General features: G+C 39.2%; 1 long non-coding RNA gene across 2 annotated transcripts in view; it reads right to left on the bottom strand.

Annotated features, from left to right (window-relative positions):
• Positions 1–26,831, bottom strand: part of LOC108349981 (uncharacterized) — a 154,311-nt gene that overhangs the window by 43,275 nt on the left and 84,205 nt on the right. For both annotated transcript variants that reach the window (XR_010064183.1, XR_001836634.3), the window contains exon 3: positions 10,413–10,521. This is a non-coding gene — a long non-coding RNA (uncharacterized LOC108349981). The remainder of the gene's footprint in view (positions 1–10,412; positions 10,522–26,831) is intronic.

Raw genomic sequence — 26,831 nt, 5'->3', positions numbered from 1 at the left:
GAACCCAGATGCCCTTCAACAGAGGAATGGATACAGAAAATGTGGTACATCTACACAATGGAATATTACTCAGCTATCAAAAACGACGACTTTATGAAATTTGTAGGCAAATGGTTGGAACTGGAAAACATCATCCTGAGTGAGCTAACCCAAACACAGAAAGACATACATGGTATGCACTCATCGATAAGTGGCTATTAGCCCAAATGCTTGAATTACCCTAGATGCCTAGAACAAATGAAACTCAAGTCGTATGATCAAAATGTGAATGCTTCACTCCTTCTTTAAAAGGGGAACAAGAATACCCTTGGCAGGGAATAGAGAGGCAAAGATTAAAACAGAGACTGAAGGAACACCCATTCAGAGCCTGCCCCACATGTGGCCCATACATATATAGCCACCCAATTAGACAAGATGGATGAAGCAAAGAAGTGCAGACCGACAGGAGCCGGATGTAGATCGCTCCTGAGAGACACAGCCAGAATACAGCAAATACAGAGGCAAATGCCAGCAGCAAACCACTGAACTGAGAATAGGACCCCCTTTGAAGGAATCAGAGAAAGAACTGGAAGAGCTTGAAGGGGCTCGAGACCCCATATGTACAACAATGCCAAGCAACCAGAGCTTCCAGGGACTAAGCCCCTACCCAAAGACTATACATGGACTGACCCTGGACTCTGACCTCATAGGTAGCAATGCATATCCTAGTAAGAGCACCAGTGGAAGGGGAAGCCCTGGGTCCTGCTAAGACTGAACCCCCAGTGAACTAGACTGGTGGGGGGAGGGCGGCAATGGGGGGAGGGTTGGGAGGGGAACACCCATAAGGAAGGGGAGGGGGGAGGGGGATGTTTGCCCGGATACCGGGAAAGGGAATAACACTTGAAATGTATATAAGAAATACTCAAGTTAATAAAATAATATATTAAAAAAAATAAAGGGTCACCGAAGACAAAGAATAATATAGGCGTTGCTAAAATTAAGGATTCCGCTCGATTCTGACGAAAATGGGAAGAAGGTGGCCGTATTTATGTTGATAATATGGATGGCATCCAGGAATCACGAAGAGCGCGTGCTTTAATAATATAAATACAAATAAACCGGATTTAAGAGAAAAAAAAGAAATACTCAAGTTAATAAAAAATAAATAAAAAAATTAAATAATTTTAAAAAATGGGGTACAGAGCTTAACAAAACATTCACAGCTGAGGATTATCGAATGGCCAAAAAGCATCTAAAGAAATGTTCAACATCCTTAGTCACCAGGGAGGTGCAAATCAAAACAACCCTGAGATTTCACCTCACATCAGTCAGAATGGCTAAGACCAAAAACTCAGGTGACAGCAAATGCTGGCAAGGATGTAAAGAAAGAGGAATACTCCTCCATTGTTGGTGGGACTGCAAACTGGTACAACCACTCTGGAAATCAGTTTGGAGGTTCCTTAGATAATTGGACATTGCACTACCTGAAGACCCAGCTATACCTCTCTTGGGCATATACCCAAAGGATACTCCAACATACAACAAAGACACATGCTCCACTATGTTCATAGCAGCCTTATTTATAATAGCCAGAAACTGGAAAGAGCCCAGGTGCCCTTCAACAGAGGAATGGATACAGAAAATGTGGTACATCTTCACAATGGAGTACTACTAAGCTATCAAAAACAATGATTTCATGAAATTCAGAGGCAAACGGAATGAACTAGAAAATATCATCCTGAGTGAAGTAACCCAATCACAGAAAAACACACTTGATATGCACTCATTGATAAGTGGACATTCGCCCAAAAACTCGAATTACCCAAAATGTAATCCACAGACCACAGGAAACTCAAGAAGAATGATGACCAAAGTGCAGATGCTCCCACTCCTCCTTAAAAGGGAAAAATATCCATAAAGGGGATATGGAAGCAAAGTTTAGTGCAGTAACTGAAGGAATGGCCATTCAGGGCCTGCTCTACATGTGGCCCATATATATACAGCCACCAAAACTAGATAAGATTGATGAAGCTAAAAAATGCGTGCTGAAAGTGAGTGGATATAGATCTCTCCTGAGAGGCACATCAGAGCATGTCCAATACAGAGGTCAATGCTAGCAGCAAACCACTGAACTGAGAACAGGACCCCCTTGGGTGGAAGTAGAGGAAGAATTGAAAGAGTTAATGGAGCTGCAACCCAATAAGAACAACAATGCCAACCAACCAGAGCTTCCAGGGACTAAACCACTACAAAAAGACTATACATGGACTGACCCAGGGGTCCAACTGTATATGTAGCAGAGAATAGCCTTGTTGGGGCACCAGGGGAAGGGGAAGCCCTTGGTCCTGCCAAGGTTGGACCCCCAGAGCGGGAGAATATCGGGGGGGCAGTAAGGGCGATGTATGGGGGAATATCCACATGGGGTTTGCGCAGGGGAGGGGATGGGGCTTATGGACAAGAAACTGGGAAGGGGAATAACATTTGAAATGTATGTAAAGAAATATATATAATGAAAAATTTTTTAAAAAAGGAGAAAAAACCCTGTTTCGCCTATTTTGTTTTGGCCAGCTACTCCTGAGCAGAAGGCCATGTGGTATGGCTGATATACCCAGTGTCACTCCATTGAAGAAAAATGATTTTCACTCTCTCAGAAGCTATCAATTACAAAGAGCTTCTTAGGGGTAGAAGTATGTGCCCACTTCCCTTTCCCCATCCTGGGACTTTTGACCTGTCTTGAACTTTCAAGTCTCATCCATGTTGTCTCATGCTCTGTGAATTCACAAGCACATTAGCCTAGTTGAGTCTGGTTTGGTTTTTTCTTTTTTTAGTTATTTACCACCTTTTATCTCTTCTTTCCACATCTTCTTCTACATAGATCCCTGAGCTTTGAAGTGGAAAGTGTGATAATAAATCACATTTAGGTCAGATTGTTCCAAAGTCACTCACTCTGTCCACATTATCCAGTTGCAAGCTTCTGTGTTAATTAACATCTAATACAAGAAATTCCTCTGATAAAAGTTGAGCAATGTGTTAATATGTGAACATAAAATATGTAATTAGAAGTTGTTTACTATCATTTCACCTAGTAGAATAATAGGTTTTCCTCTAGGGTCCATGACATACCTAATCTCCAGCTCTTGGCCTCTTAAACACTGTCAGGTATGAATTTCATTTCGTATCTTAACTCCAATCAAAAGTTAGTTATTTACATAGAGAACAATTCTGCCACTATTGTACCAATGAGTATATATTGCAGGGAGATGGCTATTGCAACTCACAGGGTTTGCAGTTGGGTGTGATTGATGATCATTTCTCCCTCTGATGATTCACATAGCACCTTCCAGTGTCATAGTTAAGGTTTCCATTGGTGAGAAGAGACGTTATGACCAAGGCAACTCTTATAAAGGACAATCCTACAGAAACACACTTCTTTCTACAAGGCCACACCCCCTAATGGTGCTACTCCTTGAACCAAGAGTTTTCAAACCTCCCTAGCCCTCATAGGATTGTTCAAACACATGAGTCAAGGGAGGCCTTACCTAGCCACAGAATAACATAAAACAGACTTATTCCAACCTTAAAAGTCCTATAGTCTATAATAACAGTCTCAATAATGTAAAAGTCCAAAGTTCAGAATCTCTTCTGCGATTCATAAAATCTCTTAACTGTAATCCCCTAAGAAATCACAATCAAAAAACAGATCATAGGTCTCCAACATGATGAAGATATACATTACCATTCCAAAATACGGTGAGGAAATACTGGACCAAGGCAAGACAGAAAACCAGCTGGGCAAACTCCAAACTCTGCATTTCCATGTCCTATGCTCATCAGATCTCCAAATCCTTTCAGCTTTGTTGACTATAACACAATTCTTTCTCTTTGGCTGCTTCCACTGTGTTAGCAGCTTTCCTAGGCATGTATCCCACAGCTCTGGCATCTCTAACATTTTGGGGAATACAAGGCAACTTCAATGTTACAGCTTCTTGTTTCAATGTCTGGAATCCACATGTGATCTTCTGCGATTCTCCAAAGAACTTGGGTCACTTCTCCAGCTCTACCCTTTGTAGCACTCTAAGATCTGGTTGAGTCTACCCCACTGCTGCTGCTATTCTTGGTGACCAAGCCATGTTATGGCATCTCTGATTTCCTATAATCTTCTACTGCCACTAGGCATCACCAATACCAATAGCCTCTCATAGGCTTCCTTCATGGTGCCAAGTCTCAACTTCTCTACATGACCTCTTCAGTACTGGGCTGTGAACCACAATTGAGGCTGCACCTTCATCCATGGCTTCCCCTGGCCTTATACAGTGCAAAGCTACAGCTGCTCTCATTGATCCTTTCATGCCTTAAAAACCAGTACCACCTGAGTGATTCTTGCACATTACTAAATCCAGCTGCAGTATGAGGTACAGCCTCATCTATCTCTAGAACAAAGCTTCTTTGTGCTCTCAGAAAATACTTCCCAGAAGATTTTACCTCAGTGATGCTGGTTTCTTCTTAATCACAACTAATTTCTTAGCTCTAGTTAACCAGTAGCAACTGTCCCAGTAATTCCTTTTATCCTTGACTCTAAAGCCATATGGTCGAAGCTGCTAAGTTCTGCCACTTACTGGGGCTGCATATGGCCCACCTTGTTCTATTACATCCTTCATTACCTAAGCTTGGCTGTCCTGGAACTTGCTCTGTAAACTGACCTTGAACTCTGACATCTGCATGCCGCTGTCTCCTGACTTCTGGGATTAAGACATGTACTCCCATGCCTGGACCTAAGCCTTTATTTACCTGGAACTCAATCTGTACCAGGCTGGCTTGAACTCAGAGATCTAGCCTTTTCTCCTGGAATTAAAGATATGTACCATCATGACTAAGCCGAAGCTTTTCATGGCTACTATGCCTCAAGATCTGCATCAAAAGCCTATGTCTTCCTGCTTCAAGATCTAGATCACAGAGGCGACTTCCATTTTCTGAATTCAGATTAAAAGTCCAAATGAAAACAAAAATGAGGTAACAATGCCTTGCATGCTGTAACTATCCCCTTTTCAACTGCAAGCACATACACAATAAGCTTAACTAGGTGTGGTCATGCCTCAAGGTCATCACTCCCTTAATCTGATTACCTCCTGGAACATAGGATTCAGCTCCATTCTACTTCTTAGTGCCCCTTTATTCTTTGAACCATACCTTCTATACTTTTCCTTTTGAAGCTTGCTTTGCTTAATCAAAATGTTCTTCATGAGACTAAATCAGAGAGCAGAATCTCTAATGGGTTTTTTGGGGGGACTTCCTTTGTCAATGGAATTAATGTAAATCTCTTTACCCTAGCCTCAGGTAGACTCCTCAGACAAGGGCAAACAACAGCCACATTCTTCACCAATATAACACAAAACAGTCTCTAAGCCACATACTGAAATCTGTGTCCACTGAAATCTCTAGAGTCAAGCTTTCACAGTTCAAATCACTCTCAGCAACAAAGTCTTCCACATTCCTACTAGGATAGCCCATTAAACCCCACCTAAAGCATTCTGCTGCTTTCCAAATTCAAAGTCACAAAATCAACATTTCTCCAAATAAAAGCATGGTCAGGCCTTTCACAGCAGTACCTGAGTCTCTGGTAACTTTTGTCTTAGTTAGGATTTGCATTGCTGTGAAGGGACACCATGACCAAGGCAATGTTTATAAAGGACATTTAATTGGGATTAGCTTACAGGTCCTGAGGTTCAATCCATTTTCATCAAGGCAGGAAGCATGACAGCATCCAGGCAGGCATTGCACTGGAAGATCTGAGAGTTCTACATCTTGTTCCAAAGGCAAAAGGGGAGACTGTCTTTGAGTCAGCTAGGAGAAAGATCTCTCAAAGCACGCCCTCACAGTGGCACACTTCCTCCAACAAGGCTATACCTCCTAATAGTGCCACTCTCTAGGCCAAGCATATTCAAACCACCACAACTAGTCAATAGGGGTGAAGCTTCTAACTGAGAAACAGCTCAATTTCTCCACATTGGATTATATATGCATATGCTTTCCTTAGCAATAGGGTCTTATTGTCAGTTTGTAGATGGTAGTCAATAGTATCATCAATAGCTTGAAATATCGGATAGGTATATAGAACCCCTTTGGCCAAAATAAGAAAAATGTAACTTATTTATGCTTCTGAGTGTTTTATTCTTTAGTATATGATGTCTCCTTCGGGCAATGTGTTGTATCCCCTATTTCATGGTAACTATATTTAAATTCTTTTTTCTCAATATGTATACATTTGAGGAATCTCTATGTAGTAAATTTTGATATGGAATCTCAGTAGGCCATTAGCATGAGTTATCCTTCCCCATATTCTCTGTTATTCCCTAACTTTTTACCCTCTTCTCCATCTAATGCCTACTTTTTCATTAGTTAATGTTTCTATTGGTGTGAAGAGACACCATGGTAACTCCTATAAAGAAAAACATTTCACTGGAGCTGACTTACAGTACAGAGGTTTAGTCCATCATCATCACAGCAGAAAACATGGCAGCACATGGGCAGACATGGGCAGACATGGGCAGACATGGTGCTGGAGAAGGAATTGAGAGTTTTCAGGAGAAAGAGAGTGAGACACTGAGTCTGACTTGAGCATTTGAAAACTCCAAGTCCACCTGCAGTGACACAAAGAAATTCATGAAAGAGGCACCTGGGAAGACGGGGCTGGAGATATAGCTTGGCGGGAAGAATGCTTGCTCAGCATGCATGAGGCCCATGCATAGTATCATGTATGCTAGGCAGCAGTGCATTTAAGAAATCCCAGAGCCCTGAAGATAAAGATAGAAGGATCAACACTTCAATGCCAGTTTAGGACACATGAGATCCTGACAAAAACAAAGCTAAGCCATAAAACTTAAAGGTCCGAGAACATGACTTCGCTATTATATGCAGTGCACCATGAGAAACATGTTGAGAACAGTCTACCTGGCAAGACAGCTTACCAAAAAATATACCTGTGAAAAGGTAATCTGTGTCTCTGAAAGGGGGACAGAGAAGTGTGAAAGAAACAACAACACACACTACAAAAAATTTATGAAGTAATTTTATATGATATGGCACAAAGGAGTGGAAACCAGGAAAATCCACCATCCATCCTGGTGTCAGAATGAGCCTTTGTGACATCAACATGTGGGAGTCTAATTAATGTCCTGAAGCCAGAGAGTAGAGAACTCTGATGAAAAAGGGGCAGGTTTCAGCCATTAGGGTCAGCCACTGTCTAGAGTGGCAGGATGGTGGGTTCTCATTTCAATAATCCCTGGCATGAGATTCACAAGAACAAAGAGAAACACAATCATTTTATATCCTTAGGGTCAGCCCAGGCCACAGGACACTGATAGGTGGTCTTGGCCATGAATTAGTTGCAATCTTGGGAATAAGAAGGGGGAATAAGACACTAGAGACAAAAATAGCCCTAAATGAAAATTCAGTTAAGGAATATTTATCATGATGAGAGACTTTCAAATAAAGCTAATTTCTTTTTAAGTGGCCAAACTGACATTTACTTGATTTGGGTAGAGAACAAGCCGGTCAGATATGGAGAATAAGAAAGCTCATCCATTTGTTCATTTAATAATTGAATAGAAAACAATTATTTTGAAAATCAAGAAAGTGATCACTGAAACTAAGAAGTCTAATTTTTGAAGAATAAACTTTCTTCTAATTTTATGATAGCATCATACATCTCAGTCTTTTTTAAAAGAGACTTTTTAAAAGTTTCCCATAGATTTGTTGTAAAGTCTTTAGAATAACAAAGTAACAGAAAGCGCTCAATTAAAAATATGCTACCATTACTACTACAATTTCCTGGTGCTTATTCATTGATCTGATATAATTTAGTCAAAACAGCTTAGAGGAAGGAAAATAAAGTGAGCTACAGAGGTGTGGGTCCTTGGATTTGATTTTGTAGTGAATGGTGTGGAGTTCAATGAGTGTCATAAGCAAAGGATGAAATCCCCATTAGCATTCTGATGGAATATAGTGTTATTGACAAGATCAGTAAATGAAACCAGTCAATCTCATGTTACAGGTGTTGACATTAGAAACAGCTTTACGGTTGCCTCCGAATCCAGTGACGATGGCGACAAGGACCCTCCTGTGTAACCACCACACATTCCTGGCATGCATCTCACCTGTGTGTGGTGGTGCACGCGATTACATCACAGCCCAGATAAAAGACAGAGACCCCAATCCCCTTGCCCCTTTTGTCCCCTTCTTCTTACTCTTCTCTTCCTGCTTTCCCCCAAATAAACTTCTTGCGGGCCTGGTGTGATCTGTCCAGATAGGAGCCTCCTTCTAACACATTTGGTGCTGAGACTCAGGAATCGCTAGCGATACCCAGGTGTGCCGCTGCAGCCATAGTCACCACCGGTGGTGACCACAACCAACTGAACACCACCACCACCGCCGCCGCCATCGCCGCCGCCTCTCCCGCCTCCACCAACACCACCACACCGCTTTTCTACCACCGCTGCCACAGACCACTACAGCAGCCACCACCACTGCAGGGCACACAGACCTCCACCACTTGGGCTAGCTGCTGCCACATGGGTTAATCCCCACAGGCTGAACCTCATTTAGACAGGTCCACCAGCCTCACAAAACCACTATTCCTGCTACCAGGACTTTCTCCCACAAGCATCAGCAGAATGGTAAGGTTTACCCTCCAGTCGGCAAACTGTCCCATCCCCCAGGGAGGTTCAGCCAACCTCTGTGGGTTTAGGGGTTGGCAGTTCACGGTCCATATGACCAGCTTCCTAGCCAACATACAAAATAGGACTTCGACCCTTCGGTGACTCCCCACTAGAAAGTGGTTTTCATAACCCCTCCTCAGGCTCTAGCAGTCATGCAGCAAAACCTAAGCTCAGGTCATCCATGTGATGACCTGGACATCTAGCCTGGCTATGCGTTTATAATTTGTTATTGAACTGCTTCTTGTACACTGGTACAAATAGTTCGATAACATCCTCATCACCCAATGGGTACCTTGTTGTCGTCTTAGTCCGTGCCTCCAGGTTCCACTCTGGGATGTCTCCTGGAAAATCTCTAAAGCTAACCCCCGGCATGAGGGCATCACAGCTGGTATACCTCTACAATAAGGTCTGGATTCAGTGCCCATTAAGCAATGGCTCTAAATGGCCTGTTAATGGCACACTAGTTCTTAAAATGCTGAGAAACAAACCCCTCCTCAAAAGACACCTTTTCCACAGCCAACCTTAGAAACAGTAGAAGAGGACCTCAACAAACAGAATCTATGTCCAGAAGACAGAATCAGGAGCTAAGGAAGGCAAAGCTTCTCCAAAGGTACTTGCTATGGACTGTGCTTGGTACCTACCTTGATCTCTTTTTCCAGGGCCTAAAGCTGCATTCTTGGCTGCTACCAGCTCACAGATGTGACCTTCACCAGGGAATTGCTTTCTGTGATCCACAGAGAGCAAAACAATTACATAGAACTCTGTGGCCACCAACACGGAAAGACCAGGAATATAAGTAACCATTCAAGCCTCACCCCCTCACTATTCAGCTTTAAGATAAGGTAGTTCCAGCTTGCTGTTCATACTCCCAAGTGCCCAGGCTACTATTAAATAGACTTCCTCTTTCTTTTGCTGCCTTCCTGCTGCTCCCTACTTTGTTCCTTACAGGTTTCTCTGGAGGTTAGCTTCTACTAAGTTGTATAAAATTTACCATCTACAACTATTTCTAGAGGAACAAACTTGAAATTCTTCCGTAGAGAGCTTAAATCACAGACAGATAGACAGACAGACAGACAGACAATGCAACAATGGTACATACCAATATCCCCTTTTCTGAACTAGAATTATAACTATATGATAATCATGGAAATTTGAGTGCTGTATATTGGACATACCGAAGACCATACCTTTATGGGTCAATGGACCATGGGAAGTATCAAACGAAACACTGCCTTCAAAGAAGGACAATGTATACTGTCTTTGGAAAAAGGCATAGTGTTATTGGATAAGTATTAGGTATACAGTTGATATTTTTGTTGCCTATGTGAATTAAAGAAACAGGATTGAAAGGAAAAATGGGACAGGAGTTAGAAGACTGTGAGAAAAGATTAAGGGGATATGGGTGGTTTCAGAAGAACTAGGGGGTGGGAGAAAGTGAATGCAACAATTTACATGAACGTTTCAAAGAATTAACAAAATATTATATTATTTAAAAACAATTAAAAATAATCTAAGGTACAGATACTTTATATCTACATAAGCATAGACATAGGGTAACTATTAGAATCTACTTTCCCATTTCTTGATCTTGAAAAGTGTCTTAATTAGCAAGTGGCTCAGGTAAGATACTATTCATAGTCTTTCATTGTCTTACTCAGTGTTCTATTGCTGAAAAGTGAAACCACTACTACAGTAATTTAAGCAAAGGAAAACATTTACCTGTGACTTGGTTATAGTATCAGAGGTTTGGTACATTACTAGAATGGCAAGAAGCAGCATTCAAGCAGATATGATGCCAGAGCAGTATCTGAGCGTTCTATAAATAGGTCTGCAAACATCAAGAAGAGAGAGACATTAGTCCTTGGTAGACCTTTTAAAACTCCAAAGTCTACCCTCAGTGACACTCTCCCTTCAACAAGGCACCTCCTAATTCCTCTCAAGTAGCACCATGTCCTAATGACCAGGAATTCCAGCATGAGCCTATGGGGGCATTCCTACTAAAACTGTGATAAAAAGTGTTCATTAAATTCAAATGAAGTAAAAAAGTCAAATTACAAAAGAATTCATATAATTTTTCTGAGAGTTTAGAAAAGAAAAATTAGTTTTTTTATACATATTGTGAGCAACAATGTAGAAAATGTTCTCAGAAGTAAACGGAAACACTGTGCAACAATTTCCCAACTAGAACAGACATGAAGTGCAGACTGGTAGAGACAGTAGCTTTGAGCTTACTAAATGAGCACTGCTCCTGATTAGTTGTTTGTATTAAGATGGGAGTTCATTTTTTGGTAACTTGAAGTTTTCATTAGTAAAGTAATAAGGCTGTACTAATAAACCCTCATAAGTTAGATTCTATATTGACAATAGTCGCAGGATCAATACTGTCAACATCCATCAGTTTTTATGAATGTGGGAGATGTCTTAATTAATGGAGATGTATACCCCAATCTAGTATATTCATGAAATATGAACACTGAGGTATACACAGGTGAAGCATAATTTTAAAGCATCTAAAATATTCAGGTAAATCAAGAACTTCCAGTAGTTTCTTGTTTAAAATACACATAATTGGCTTACTCTACTAAGATACACACTAAACCACCAGTACTGCATTTATAGTACGAAGATGCAACTCATCTTCATGCCTTGTCACCACCTGTCTCAGATTTGATTGACACAGCAACAACTCTCCTATTCCCGCATTTTTGCTGCTGTACCTTTCTCCTGATGATGAATTTTCATTATTCTATAATTTAAAATGAAACAGGAAAAATGACTAGAAATATTAAGTGGTTTTAAAAGGCCTTACAGTTGTGTGATTTTGTGAATGTATGAAAGTATGAGCATTGACCTCAAACCTATCTTCTTAATCAATTACTGCAGGGGCTCTTCTCACCAGTCATTTAATTACTGTCTCCTATTAATTAACACTTTCCATTTTCACGTGACACTTAATACAGAAGTTGGCTGAATATTCCTTCCTCTCCTATGCCTGAAGACTTCCTCTTATCACTGAGGCTTTTATGACATTCAGTCTCAAAACATTCTGCAACTGTTGTATGTGAATAATAATCACATTAGTCAAGGAAATATAATGTAAAGTATAAAGATGAAAATGGTAATCCTAGAAAAATCCTTTAAAATTGACTATGCTCAGTGAGTTATGCTGCATTCCTTATGAATGGAGTCAGTTCTCTGATACATGAAGCTTATAGAAATTCCTTGTCCCTTCTACCATGTGAAGAAATGATGAGAAAACCTCATCCAGGTGCCAAGAAGCAGATGTCCACCAGACACCAAGTCTGCCAGTGTTTTTAACTTATACTTCCACAACTTTCAAATTATGACACTTTATGTTCTATTGTATATAAGAAACCAGTCAGTTGTACATTTTTATATCAGTTCAAATGGGTTTGAAATTTTGACTGACTTGTACTATTGCAATATAGATTGCATTGTTATATTGAAAGATAACAGGTAAGTTCAATGAGTGAACTCTACATAAAATACCACCCAATATGAGCTAGGTAGCTTTGTCTTTCTAATTTCAGAGATAAAACTTTCACTTAAAATATATGTTCACCAGTAACAATGTTAAGGTTATAACTACATTAGCAAATAATCTCCCTTTTAGTTACTTAATATAACAATTTACACATTTTTATATACCTAACATAATATACCCAGAAAAAGACAGGTTGGAACATTCATGACTATCTCTAAGGAATATGTGATTTCTATTTGGTTCACTACAAAGTCTGAGGGAATACAGTCTGTGTGCTCATATTCTCATTACTGACAGTAATTACTATATAAAAGTATTAGTTGGTGGATGGTTTCAAAAAACACCCTAAGATTCAGTATTTCAAGAGAGAAACATAGAACTCACTAAATGTTGTATTGTTCATGGTTAGTTTTTACTTGGTAAAAAACATACATTAGAATCAGCCATAGGGAGAATACAGAAGTAAGACTAGAAGAAGAGTCTAGAAAAGATACGAAAACCCGAGAATCTGTTACCCCAACAATAGCAGATGTGTTGCTTCACTAGTACTGTATACAACAAATATGTGAATTAGAAATACCAATTCAAGCTTTTGGAGCCCAGAGCTGTAATTGATATTCGGTTAATCCTGTTCATGTAGCTGTCCCATCTCCCAGAAGTAAGCTCTTTATCACAGGTAAATAAAGTCACTCCTATCAGACAGAATATCCATGGAGACTACAGATCCTCCAGCAAACAATCTTTGCAGACTACACCTCTCTTAATGAGCTATTGCATAACACTGGTTTTGATTTACATTTCCTGAATATTTGTCAATTGACCAAATGCATAACACAAATCCCTAGAACAATTTCTACCAACTCACATTAAGATCAGATGCATAATATTTACCCAGATTATATGCTGTCCAAACAAGATAAGTATAAAATATGCTTCTCCACTGACCATAGGAATGCACTCTTTAATAATGGGGTGTGCTCTTTGATGAGGAGAGTAACTTCTGCAGAGTGAGAAACGTTGTCTAGGTTGCACTCAGTCAACCTTGGGAATAAGACCTTGCAGAAAAGTATGCCATTTCTACCAAGACAAAAATTCAAGCTATATCTGGATATCTGAAAGAAATGTAATGGATCTCTTGGAGGTAAAGAGAGAATCCCAAGTATGGTAGCAAAAGAAATCTTAGGGTTGGCACTGCAGAAGGTTAACAGAAAGTCTGAATGTTTCTCTGTAAACTAAAGAAAGATTTCAATATGCATGAAATTAAGTGTTTTTACTACTATTTATTCAAACCCCAAAATTGATTAAAAAAAAACAGGCTACAAACCAAAAGAGCATCTCCCTCCTCTTTAAGACACTGTCAGCCTCTATGCTATATGGTGTCTTGTACACACACCTGTAGCATATTTGAATTGCAAAGACCTAAAACTCTAAAATCTAATTTTTTATTTTCCTTCACCACATGGTCTCCATTGTCAGTCTCTATCACAGTGTTGGGGAAACATTTCATCTCAGGAACTGTTCACTCTGTTATTTCAGACATGAAATTTTCCAAATCATCATTGCCTTGCTCTCTTCCTCTTCACACAAGTGAAGTCCTGACTGGAAGAAAGGACAACACTAACCCCATACGGCCTCTTATCCTTACAAAGTGTTGTGCTTGTCAATGGCAGTTGTCCTTTCTGATGTTCTGGTCACTACATGAAGTTGGGCTTCTGTAGTTAATACACGCACACTTATCGATGGCATTGTTTCTCTGCTACAAAAAAAGAATCTGTAACATTTCCTGGCACAATTATTTGGTCTTTGGATCATAATTAGAAATGTTTCCACTGCCATGTGTCTCTTTGAGATAAAGATGGCCCACAATGAGGAGCGCAGGGGTCCAGATAACAGGCGTTAACTCAGCAACAATCAGTTAAAACTCTGCTTTGCTGTCCTAAGCTAATAAAAACTTACCATGGTAGATGAAATCCAGATTTAAACAATTCTAAGATACCCTAAACCCATCAAAGGTTTCTATCTCCATATGTCCTACCTAAAATCACCTCCTTCTAGCTGTTCATTTTATTAATTTTCCAGGGCAATAAAAATTATCCTTTATATAATTATATAATTGGTTTTTTAAATACCACGGAATTTTTCAACAATTTTTTGATAGTATAAACTTTACTTTCTGAGGGAATAAGAACTCTTTAAAATTCTTTCCAAAAAAGTGTTCTACTAGGAAACTTAGTCTAATTGAAAATTCTGGAAGTCCATCAGGGTGGTTAGAAAAGTCAATTTAGGAATCTGTCTTCTAATAACTGAAACCTGACTCTCATTTCTGTTACAAATTTGTATAAAATGCCTTTCGCTATAAAATATCAATCATATCTACACATCTTCATTGATTAACTTTTGTACAAAACTGTTACTGGTACTGTACATGCATATGGTACATATGTTGGGATACAGATATTTTTTTTCTAAATCTACGCATTCCTGCCTTTAATGAGACTTATAAAACTCAGGAAGTAAAACTGGAAGGAATGACCATTCAGAGCCTGCCCACCAGGGATCCAGCCTATATATATCTCCACCAAACCTAGACAATAAGTCAAGAAGCACATGCTGACAGGAGCCTGATATAGCTGTTTCCTGAGAGGCTCAGCCAGAGCATGATGAATACAGAAGTGAATGCTAGTAGCAAACCATTGAACTGAGAACAGGGTCCCTATTGGAGGAGTCAGAAGATTGAAGGAGCTCAAGGAACTTGCAACTCCATAAGAACCATAATACCAACCAACCAGAGATCCCAGGGACTAAACCACTACCCAAAGAGTATACATGGACAGACCCATGGCTCTAGCTACCTATGTAGCAGAGGATGGCCTTGTTGGGCACTGATGAGAGAAGTCATTGGTCCTGCCATGGCTGGACCCTGCAGTGTAGGAGAATGTCAGGCCGGGAAGGTGAGAAGAGGGGGTGGTTTGGGAAGGGGAACACCCTTACAGAAGAATGAGGAGGGAGATGGGATAGGGGGCTTATGGATGGAGAACCTGGAAAGGGAATAACATTTGAAAAGTAAATAAAAAATCCAATAAAAAAAAAGACTCAAGAAGTAAATGAAGCTTGCAAAACTCAGGAAAATTTACTCCCAGGAGCCATCATAAGAAAAGCTAAAAACTAGCAGGAAATTTTCCTGAGATGGTCTTCCTTGGATCTAAAATCAATGACGGACCTCTAATAAGTAAGACCTAGGAGAAATTCACTTTAGGAACGATTCCTGCTATTAATATACTTTTCCTGTTATTACTACACATATAGAATAATCACTAGGTATTAGCCCACTCTTTTGAGCAGATCTATACAGAACAACAAAGATGCACTGTCTTGTAATGATACTGTAAACACAAATAGATGACTTCTTAATTCTTAACAAGGATCCTATAAGAATTCCCAAAATTGTAACAGTATTTATTAAGTTCTTTTATAATGGGACTGTTATTAGTTTCTCTCTGATAATCAAAACTGCATTGAGAACTCTGCTAGTCTTTAGTGTCATGAGTTAATTGCTTCTGAGATAGTAAGCAGGCATTCTGCAACTTAAAGCACATTATTCCAAAAGGTTGTAAAATCATTAAACAAAGCTCATAAAAGGGGAACTAATGATTTATTATAGATAATAGGACAGAAAATGAAATATTGACTGGGTTTATCTACACAAATCTTCATTAATACCTTGGTTATAAGAGTTTTTTTAACTCTGTGAATCTGCAGAGCTGGTAATAGGTGGTAAATGTTTAGGCAGATAATTACTCTTAATAGCTATGCATGTAAACATTCTCTGTTTTAAACTTCTTATTCAATTTATGGTTTGGATTTATGTGTAAACTTGTGGCAAAACTTTTACCATGTGATCATGTATCCTGAAAGATGTATAAATGCTGAGGACAAAGAAAGAAATCAGAACAGAGCTAAGGACACTGTTTTTAGACACAGCACCTTTTAGACAGAACTGAGCTGAGAAGAACGTTTTAGACAGAACAGAACTCAAGAAGATCTCAGAAGTAAAGGCATAGCATTGGTAGTAATGATATTGAGTAAGGGCATTATTGTGACATCAGAGCAGGAGGAGAGAGCAAGATTAAAAGGAAAATTCAGAGTGGAATAACCTAGAAATTATAAGGCAACTTAAAAAAACTAAGAGAGCAATATACAGAATGCAGAAGGAAAGAAGAAAAGAGAAGAAGCTGTGGAGAGCAGAAGGAGCAAAAAGGCTTCTCCTTACCATGGGACAAAGCAGGTGTTTTCTTAATAACAAGGCTTTAGTCTTATTAAAGAAAACAAAGCTTTCTCCTTACAGACCTGTGTTTAATTCATCTAGCAATAAAGGGATAGAAGCTTTTTCTTTCTCTACGCAATAAAGATTGGAGCTCATTTTACATCCGGAATGAATGAGTTGTTCTTTCTCCACTGGTTCTTGGTCTTTTGCTCCATATACATATTTATGTGTGGATGTGGGGGGTATGTAATTATGAGATAGTATGAAAGGTAGGCACAGCTGGTTCGAATGGAGATTTAAGAAATTATATGCATGAACCTATATATAAATTTATGTACGTTTAATCCATATTTTCTTGTGTAAAAGTATTTCCTTCTGTAAGCATGAGTCTCTTCTGATTCAGTAGTTTACTGCCCCAAATTTCTCTCTAGCCTGACAAGTGAAAGGTATCTGGATAAAAGGCTCTAGCAATTAATCCTTTACTTAATACTCTGATGTTTTAGGATGGGATGATCAATGCTAGGGTCTGCAGTTTCAGGCCTCAAAGGGACTCAGGCAGATCAGCAAAGTAACTTAGACTTAGATAGGTAAATGTTTTTATTATTATACAGCAACCCTCACTATCTTATAAGACCAAGTCTTATCTCTACCAATGCACTTCCCCCTCCACTGCCTCAAGAAGAGCTAAGAACAAGAAAGAAGACCCATCGGGACTGGCTCCTGGCAATTTACAATTTCCTGGAAGCTCCAGAAGTTCACAGGATCAAAAAATCCCTTGTCAAGAAAAATCATGCAGTAACAGTTGCTAGGGAAAGAAAGGGTAGCATCAGCTGGGAAGTTATACAGAGAGCTCCAGGGTTGTAGCTTCCATGAGCCGTGATTTTTGGTGATGTAGCTACTTTGAGTCACTCATGGCCTTGCAAGTAATGGCAGTAACCTTACTGGTTCACTGAATTTTAATGAAATCATTCCTTTGGTCCATCACTGATACACTAATTGATTGTTTGCTCACTTCTTCCCCAGAACTCGTAAAGGGGAAATTGAGCTAAATAATTTTTTTTTCACTTAAAATCTCTTTTTAAAATCAAGCATGATAAAATTCTCTAAACAGAGCAAGTGGTGGGAAAATCAGTCCATGATATGAACAGACTATACTGTTCGGACATGTGATGTTAATGTACTAGTTTGGCTCTACTTAAAAATTAACTGCTATAAAAGTTAGTGTTCTTTAAAGTGTATTAGTCACATGATATAATTAATTCAACTTTTTTTAAAGCATTTGCATATTTAATAAATTACTTCAAACATTTTCCCCTCTAGGTATGTTCTTTACCAATATAACAAGAACTCTTAATAAAGTCAGGGTCTTATATATTAATGTGCATACAATGGTACTAGTTTTTTTTTTTTTTTTTTGTTTAACTCCTTTTAGGTCTTTGTGGATTTTTTTTTCTTTTCTTTTTTTTTTTTTTTTTATTAACTTGAGTATTTCTTATATACATTTCAAGTGTTATTCCCTTTCCCGGTTTCCGGACAAACATCACCCTCCCCCCTCCCCTTCCTTATGGGTGTTCCCCTCCCAAACCTCCCCCCATTGCCACCCTCCCCGCATAGTCTAGTTCACTGGGGGTTCAGTCTTAGCAGGACCCAGGGCTTCCCCTTCCACTGGTTGAGCTAAATAATTTAAAGAGTGTAGTTTTAACTGCAAATTCTTCAAAAATCTCTAAACTGAACCTTCTTAATCTTCCCATCACTGTGGTCCAGAATAATGCAATCCTTTGTTGTGGATAACATGGTTAGCGTCATCCTTGGCCTATACACACTGATGACAAAGCAACGTGAACCTCAAGCAACAGCAGAAGCATCTACAGACAGGACTGAACATCCCCTTCTGAGCTAAATCACCCTCACTGAGAACTACTGTACTAGACGGTTGTTAAAAGCTAAGGATTTTAATCTCCCTTTTTCTACTTTTAGGCTTTCTTTTTTATGATAAGCCTTAGATTTGCAGATTTTAGTAAATGGCTTGAGATCTGTAATAAATGTATTGAAAATCCTAATTTATAGTCTGATATTATACTATACCATTTCCTTTCATACATAAGCCTACTGCAAGACAGCAGACAAGGTGACACCTTAACTTATTCTATGTTTGCCTTATTTTGTTTCCCACAACACAAAATTAATCCTATTTCTGTTAGAGCAAGCAGTTGAAAAGGATGAAGATGGATGCCACTTAAAATGCAGCATTATAAGGCTCTGGCAGTTTTTTTTATCTTTAAATTCATTGTAGTGACCACCCTCTGCTTAATTAGAAAGGTTATCTACCTGCATACTATTAAACCACCCGTCCACATTTCATGGCTGAACAAGACCTCTGCTTAATAATCTAATCTGTACCGCAATAAAAATAAAATCGGTTTCTGAATGGCACTGGTAGTTTACAATTTAATTCACCAGTAATGTTTCTCCTAATGTAACGTAAGGCTCGCTGCTCCCTGCAGTATTTTAATGCAGCTCTCATTCGTAGGTTTGTTCATTGTATGACTCGTTAAGGTTTAAAATCTGATTTTCTTCAAAATAGGATTGTGAACTGATTTATGTAAATATGGCTTTTTAGTCTAATCTTTACATATTTTTCCTTTGAAGAGTTCTGTTTTAAGTTAATCATCATACTATCATTTAAAATAGATGTTATCGCCACATATATATAATGAAATGTTGAAAAATAAAGAAAAGCCAAGAACAAGGAAAGAATAATTTTGTTTCTGTAGCTTGTAGTCTAGTCCTTAGTCTGTTTCATTTTCCTCAGATCTATGAAATGGGAGAAAGGCAACGATTACTACAACATTGTTCTGAGAATTCATCACAGGATTAGTAAATGTAACATGATTAGAGGAATGCCTGGTTCATAAAGTGTGTGGAGCTTTGTACTTACTTAAAGTATGGAAATAAACAGTTAAAGCCATTCATTAACTGCACTGAATTGCTGAAACATTAAAGCTAAATTCAAACTAATCAGAAGAAATGGCATCTACCAGCTTCTCACACTACCTGAAGGACCAGTAGGCAGACAGTCAAAGGCAGTTTCCTTCTCGTACTTTTATACACATAAGTAATTGTATACATTTCATAATACTCTTTCACATTTGTTCTGTCTATAAATAATACATTTTATATTACTCTTTCATGTTTATTTTACGTTTTAAAAGAATTCCAAAATGGTTAATGAGATGGCTCCAAATAAAAGTAGTTCCTGTAGGCTGAGGACCAGAGTCTCCTTTGAAACCACAAAAAGACAGACGCAGTGGTGTGCATATGCAGCCTCGGGACTTCCACTGAGACAGCAGGAAGATATAAAAGACTTACCTGGAAGTTCAAGAGCCAGCTAGCATGGATGACACAGGGCAAAAGAAAAAAAGAGAGAACTGCCTCAAAAATGTGAAGAAAATGGACTCTACAAGTTGTTTCCTGTCTTTCACACGTACGCTTCGGTCTGGCACAGATCCACACGCACTTAAAACATGTACAGCAAAAATAAAGGATAATTTAAAAGTAGGACTGAGCTATGTCTTAAATAAGGCATTCAGAAATGGTTAAGGAAAACATTTTAATTACACTGCTCTCACAGAAGAACCAAAGTAAACCCTGAGGCTATACTACTTACTCATATGGGTTTCCCACCCAAGTTCCTGGTAAAGATGCTACTGAAGCAAAATAAAAGTTTTTCCATAGATGTTGAATACATGAAATGATAAAAGAAACACAATGAAAAAATAGAACCTTACTACTTAATAAAGGAGTCATAAGACTTCATAGTTTAATGGATTGATTTTTTTCCAAATTTTAAGCATAACACCATATTTGCCATTAGTCAAAAATCTTGATATCACATAGATGACCTAAGAGAGAAGCTTCTGAACTTTTCACAAATGCAAATGTTATCCAACTCACTGAATTATACTCTTATCTCCATTGTCTCATTAGCATCTCCCAAAACTAACAATAAAGTATATTCACCCAAGAAAAAAAGTCAGAGTGAGGAGAGGGGGTAACACTAAACTGAGAGTCCATATGGTTCATTTTCAGTAAAAATAGTAAAGCTAAGCTTTTAGCCTGCAATAACTAAACATTTTTTCTCTTTATTAACTTGAGTATTTCTTATTTACATTTCAATTGTTATTCCCTTTCCCGGTTTCCGTGTCAACATCCCCCTAACCCCTCCCCCTCTCCTTCTATATGGGTGTTCCCCTCCCCATTCTCCCCCCATTACCGCCCTCCCCCCAACAATCACGTTCACTGGGGGTTCATCTTAGCAGGACCAAGGACTTCCCTTTCCACTGGTGCTCTTACTAGGCTATTCAATGCTACCTATGAGGTCAGAGTCCAAGGTCAGTCCATGTATAGTCTTTAGGTAGTGGCTTAGTCGCTGGAAGCTCTGGTTGGTTGGCATTGTTGTACATATGGGGTCTCAAGCCCCTTCAAGCTCTTTCAGTCCTTTCACTGATTCCTACAACAGGGGTCCCATTCTCAGTTCAGTGGTTTGCTACTGGCATCCGTCTATGTATTTGCCGTATTCTGGTGTGTCTCTCAGGACAGATCCACATCTGGTTCCTGTCGGCCTGCACTTCTTTGCTTCATCCATCTTATCTAGTTTGATGGCTGTATATGTATTGGCCACATGTGGGGCAGGCTCTGAATGGGTGTTCCTTCTGTCTCTGTTTTAATCTTTGCCTCTCTATTCCCTGCCAAGGGTATTCTTGTTCCCCTTTTAAAGAAGGAGTGAAATATTCACATTTTGATTATCCATCTTGAGTTTCATGTGTTCTGTGCATCAGGGCAATTCAAGCATTTGGACTAATAACCACTTATCAATGAGTGCATACCATGTGTGTTTTTCTGTGATTGGGTTACCTCACTCAGGATGATATTTTCCAGTTCCCTCCCTTTGCCTATGATTTTCATAAAGTCATTGTTTTTGATAGCTGAGTAATATTCCATTGTGTAAATGTACCACATTTTCTGTATCCATTCCTCTGTTGAAGGGCATCTGGGTTCTTTCCAGCTTCTGGCTATTATAAATAAGGCTACTATGAACATAGTGGAGCACGTGTCTTTGTTATATGTTGGGGCATCTTTTGGGTATATGCCCAAGAGAGGTTCAGCTGGGTCCTCAGGTAGTTCAGTATCCAATTTTCTGAGGAACTTCCAGACTGATTTCCAGAATGGTTGTACCAGTCTGCAATCCCACCAACAATGGAGGAGTGTTCCTCTTTCTCCACATCCTGGCCAGCATTTGCTGTCACCTAAGTTTTTGATCTTAGCCATTCTCACTGGTGTGAGGTGAAATCTCAGGGTTGCTTTGATTTGCATTTCCCTTATGATTAAAGATGTTGAACATTTCTTTAGGTGTTTCTCAGCCATTCGGCATTCCTCAGCTGTAAATTCTTTGTTTAGCTCCGAAGCCGTTTTTTAATAGGATAACTAAACATTTAATGTTGTTTTTCTTTTCAGCACCCTCACTGAATACTCTGTAACAACTACTCAGAAAACATTGGTATAAACAAGACCTGTGTTATCCTTCCTTGTCATTTGACAATATTTATAATCATCCAAGGTTTTTAGATCGAGATAATACCAGATGTCAGTCATAGAGTTGAAGCACTTGATAGTCTCACTCTTGGGTTTGTCTTGGTATTAATTGTCTTGCTATATCCCCATTCCTCATTTGTGGATTAAGAGTGTATTCCTTACCATTGAATATTGAAAATATGTTAATTCGAATGGTTTGACTTAAGGGACTCTTATAACCAAACACTAAGTTATGCATTAGCCTTTTGAGAAACCAAGACTAAAGTGTTGGGGTTCACAGTGATCTTCATTGTCCATTTGGTTTGTGGCTTAGCATCACCCAAGAGGTATAAATGAGTTTCCAGAGAGGCTAAACTGAGGAGGGAAGACTCACCTTGTGTGTGTTGGCACCAGCCCATGGTCTGATGTCCCAGACTGCATCAGAAGTGTAACTAAGTATGAGCAGACATCGCTATCTGCTGCCTACCTGTGGAGGTGCTGAGACTAGCTGCCTTCATGTTCTTCCTTTCACGCTTAGACCTATTTTCCCATATACCTTCTCTGCTGGGGTGCTTTATGATCTTAAACTGTTAGCCAAAATCAATCATTGTTTTCTTAAGTTATCTTTGTCAGTTATTTTGGTTATTTTGTCAGAGGAATGTAAAAGTGACTAATATAGCAGAGGAAGTACAGACTTTAGTAAAATATTATTATAATATATTATAATATATTAAATATTATTATATATGTTTTTATAACATCTAATGTACTTTTATTTCATTTTATTTTATTTTGAAACAGGTTATTACTATACAGCTCTGGCTGGCCTAGAACTCACTACATAGACCAGGCTGGCCTTGAACTCAGAGATCAGTCTGCCTCTGCCACCTGAGTACTAGGATTAAATGCATCTACCACCACATTTGACTAATATCAAATAATTTATATCACTGTATTGGCATATTTTTGCATGACTGATAACTCAGTATATTGATTTAAATCCATATCCACTTGGACACATGAGCAATGCCCTACATCAGAGCTTCACAGGACCACCATCACATACACAACCTACTGTTGGTCCATATGTCAGTATGTGGCACATAGCTATATATGAGTCTTCCTTTTTTTCTTCTTCTTTTTTTAAAGGTGCTAAAGAAATGTTGGAGTGCAACAGCTTTTGAAACTTCCTAAATAATTCTACATTATTTTTAGCAGATCAAAAGCAATTTTAGGTCGCTTTCATACACCTAAGAAGTCATAAGTATTTATGCTACTAGCAAGGCCTTCTTGGTGTGCAACATTAATTGAAATTATGTGATGATTTTCAGTACCGGCTTATGTTTGCTTGAGACATGTAAAAATGGAGCTATTGGGAATTTACTTTGAAATGCTCTTTTGTGCACCAAACACATCTAGCAGTTGAAAGGTCATAGAGAGGACAAATAGGAAGAGGGTCAAGAGTATGTGACCTCTGTGGTTTGGAAGACATTTATTAAGGCACAGAAACCCCACTGAGAAAGTGGAAGGATACGCAAAAGCATGTCCTAGGCAGAAGTTTAGAAGCAAATAAATTCCAAAGGGAAAGTTCTGAGAATTGCTAACAATGATGGATATCCTGTCAAATCTGGGGCTGTTCCCAGACTCCAGCACAAATCCTGACAAAAGCTGCCCCGTCTTCAATGGGGCATAGTGTCAACACTCCATTGCTGGCCTGGAGCAAAGAGCAACATAACATACTGTCTGTGTTCAATCACGCACACATCACCCAGCAGTTATTATTTCCACAAATTTGAACAAAAACCTTGTTCCTATCATTTTTATTTGTTAGTTTTGTTTTGTTGTTTTCATTCTCTTTACAGGATAAAGAGTTGTGGATGTCCAATAATAGTCAGATGACTAAGGGTCCAAAGGGAGAAAGATCATTTCTTTGTGCACTAACTGGTATGATGAGTATTGTAACTACTGGTCAAATCAAGTTAAGGAAAACTTAATGTGTTTTTTCCAGAGAAAATTAGGAGAGAATCAGCTGTCCCATCTGTGGGTGTTACTACTCTCTGGGATGTTGTCCTAACCTGAACAAAAAGAGAAAAAGAAAGCCAGCTGAGTGGCGCCATTTTCCTTTCTTCACTTCCAGTTCCACCTAGAGGCAAGGTGTTCAGCAACACCAGCCTGCTGCAGAGGCATCTCTCACTACCACAGCCTCTGCCCTTAGTGGACTTAATTGCCACATGCCGTAAGCCAAAATAGACCCTTTCTCCTTTGAGCAGATTTTGTCAGGGTTTTGAAAAAGATAATGATGAAAGTTACTGATGTAACAGGTCTAAAAGCCACAATAAGCTAAAGCAGGAGGGTGAGTCCTGTCTTGACAATTACCCAATCACACACGGTCTCTTTATTCATAGTCTTTACTTCTGAAAAAAAGAATTGCTCTCTTTTTAAATTAGTTCTTTCAAAGCTCTTGCTAAACGTGATGGCTTTCATTATAGTGTTTCCATCCTCCCTCTGCTCTGGCTGGTCCGTCATCATACACTCACTGCCTTCCACTGCCCCGCCTCATTCTTCTGCTGTGCTTTGGCCTCCCAATAGTGCAGGGTTGGCCCCCTTCTGACTGAGTCCCTGCCACCGTAACTGGCTGGACAGATAGAATAGCAAATAGAGGTGGGAAGGTGATACCTGCTGTCTTCCTTCAGGCAGCATTCAATACTATAAAAGGGGGTCCAAGACTGACTGAAAAGTGACCCTGTGAACAAATCCATGCAATCATCAAGCTCTGGTTATATGTACAAACTGCTATATTACAATCCTTTTCCATCTTTCTGTGCAGAGAGCAACAGCAGGGGAAAGGTCAGCCCTCACTCGGTATTTGTTCATTTCTACACACATGCAACACTTCCCACTGCAGGCTTGTGCATGCCTAGGAAAATGAACAGTAACTTACCACTGAGAAACCTGAGAGTCTATGGTGCACGCTTTACAGGAAACCTGCTTATGGTGACACAGCTCGCTAGCTGACAGGAAGGTTGTGATACCTGGTGATATGTATCTACGGAAGACCAGAGGAGTATACTCTCCCCTGTGGGCTTCCGTTACAGTGTTGGACAAAACCTGAGGTGACTCAGATGTTGTGTAAGCTTAAAAGATATGAGATCTCTGCCAAGTATTGCTGAATTATAAACACGCAAAGTAACCACAAAGGGGAAACCCGCTTGTATATTGGGAGTCACTTAGTGCTTGATACAATAACGAGTTCACATGGCCAAACACTAAACTGCATCCAACAGTACAAAATATTTATAAATAACAGTAGCCTAACCCCTGAATAAAAGGAGGGCATTGCATTGCTATTACAAGATGCACTTAGAGGTGATCCAAGACCATGCTGTTCCTTCTGAAAGAGTAACTTAGCAACCACTGCAGCATCAGGGGTTTTTACCCGCAATATACTGGGAAAGGGAGGAGTTTAACTCAATATAAAGACCTATAAATCATCTTCCCCCAAATAAAATGCAGCAAAGCGAATTGACCCTAGCTGCCTGCCAAAGCAGAATGACTAGCAACAACAAAACGTCAAGCAAACAGACAAACTTACAAAGGAAAATTTCCAAGTGAAAAATACGGATACAGCATAGTTCCAGCAGAGCATGAGGAAAGCATCCACAATCAATGGAAAGAGATCATTAAAGCATGCTTTCAAGTCATCAACAATGTCAGCAAACACCTCCTAGACTCATTAGCAAACCTCAAGGTGCAGCCCAGTTAATGGAAGCCACTGGCAGCCTCAGTAATAATATTCCATTTCTGACAGCTCTCCTGGAGGGAAGGCTTTAGGGAAGAAAAATGAAAAGAAATGCTTAATCAATCTCATTTAAAGACCCTTGCTGCTTACAAGATTACAAATCAGACATTCATGTGTTAAGAGTCTAAAACAATAGAAACAGGCAAGGGAATATTATTTTTCTAAGTCACACTACTGTTATTGACTTAAAAACAACAGATCATCAAGGCAGTATGGACCACTGCGGCCAGCTGTCTTAACGTTGAGCTCAGTCATACACAATCCAGTCCTCATGACCTTAACAATTTTCATTCTCTCCTTGTATTTCAAACATCTTCTTTGAAGGTTAAATAAGAGCTGAAATGATTCTGAAGGAGGTGGAATGTTTGTACATTTTGACAGAAGGATATCTACCAAAAAAGAAAATATGCTACAGGGTGGAGGTGCTTAATTCCCTGAACACTCTTTATCAAGGTAGCAGTCGATTAGAGCAAGAGCAAGGTCACCCGAGGTGACCACTCCCTGACGATAGTACGAAAAGGCTAAAATCGAAGTCATGGTAACACATAGTTTACATTCGGGGAGCTTTTATTGGCTCTCTAGTATGTTTTCTTTCTGAATCACCACACAAAGTTTATATTCATGTTTTCTTCTGGAAAAGGCACACAATATAAAACCCAGCCTCTAGATGGTAAACCATGACAACCACAATAGCTCATAAAACACAAATAACAGCAACAAAGGGCAGAGCATGACAGAGCAAAATGCTTCAAAGACAAGTCAGCATAGTCCAGCATAATTAATTTTACTGCTTGTAATGCCCTTTTGAAAATACCTGTAGTCTAGTTCAAAATAGGAGTGTGCTGTTATGCACACTTTAGGAAGAACTATGCATGCTATCCTTTCTAGCCTCCAACGACTCTGATTTATACAGCATTAGTGAATAAAAGGAACACCAACCAAACATTTCTCTTTTTAGTATTTCCATTAGTGTGCAGAGTAATGGGTTTCATTGTGATA

Source organism: Rattus norvegicus, chromosome 2 (assembly GCF_036323735.1).
Source record: "Rattus norvegicus strain BN/NHsdMcwi chromosome 2, GRCr8, whole genome shotgun sequence".
Taxonomy (NCBI): Eukaryota; Metazoa; Chordata; class Mammalia; order Rodentia; family Muridae; genus Rattus; species Rattus norvegicus.
The sequence above is the reverse complement of the archived record's forward strand: the minus strand, read 5'-3'. Positions and strand labels throughout refer to the sequence as shown.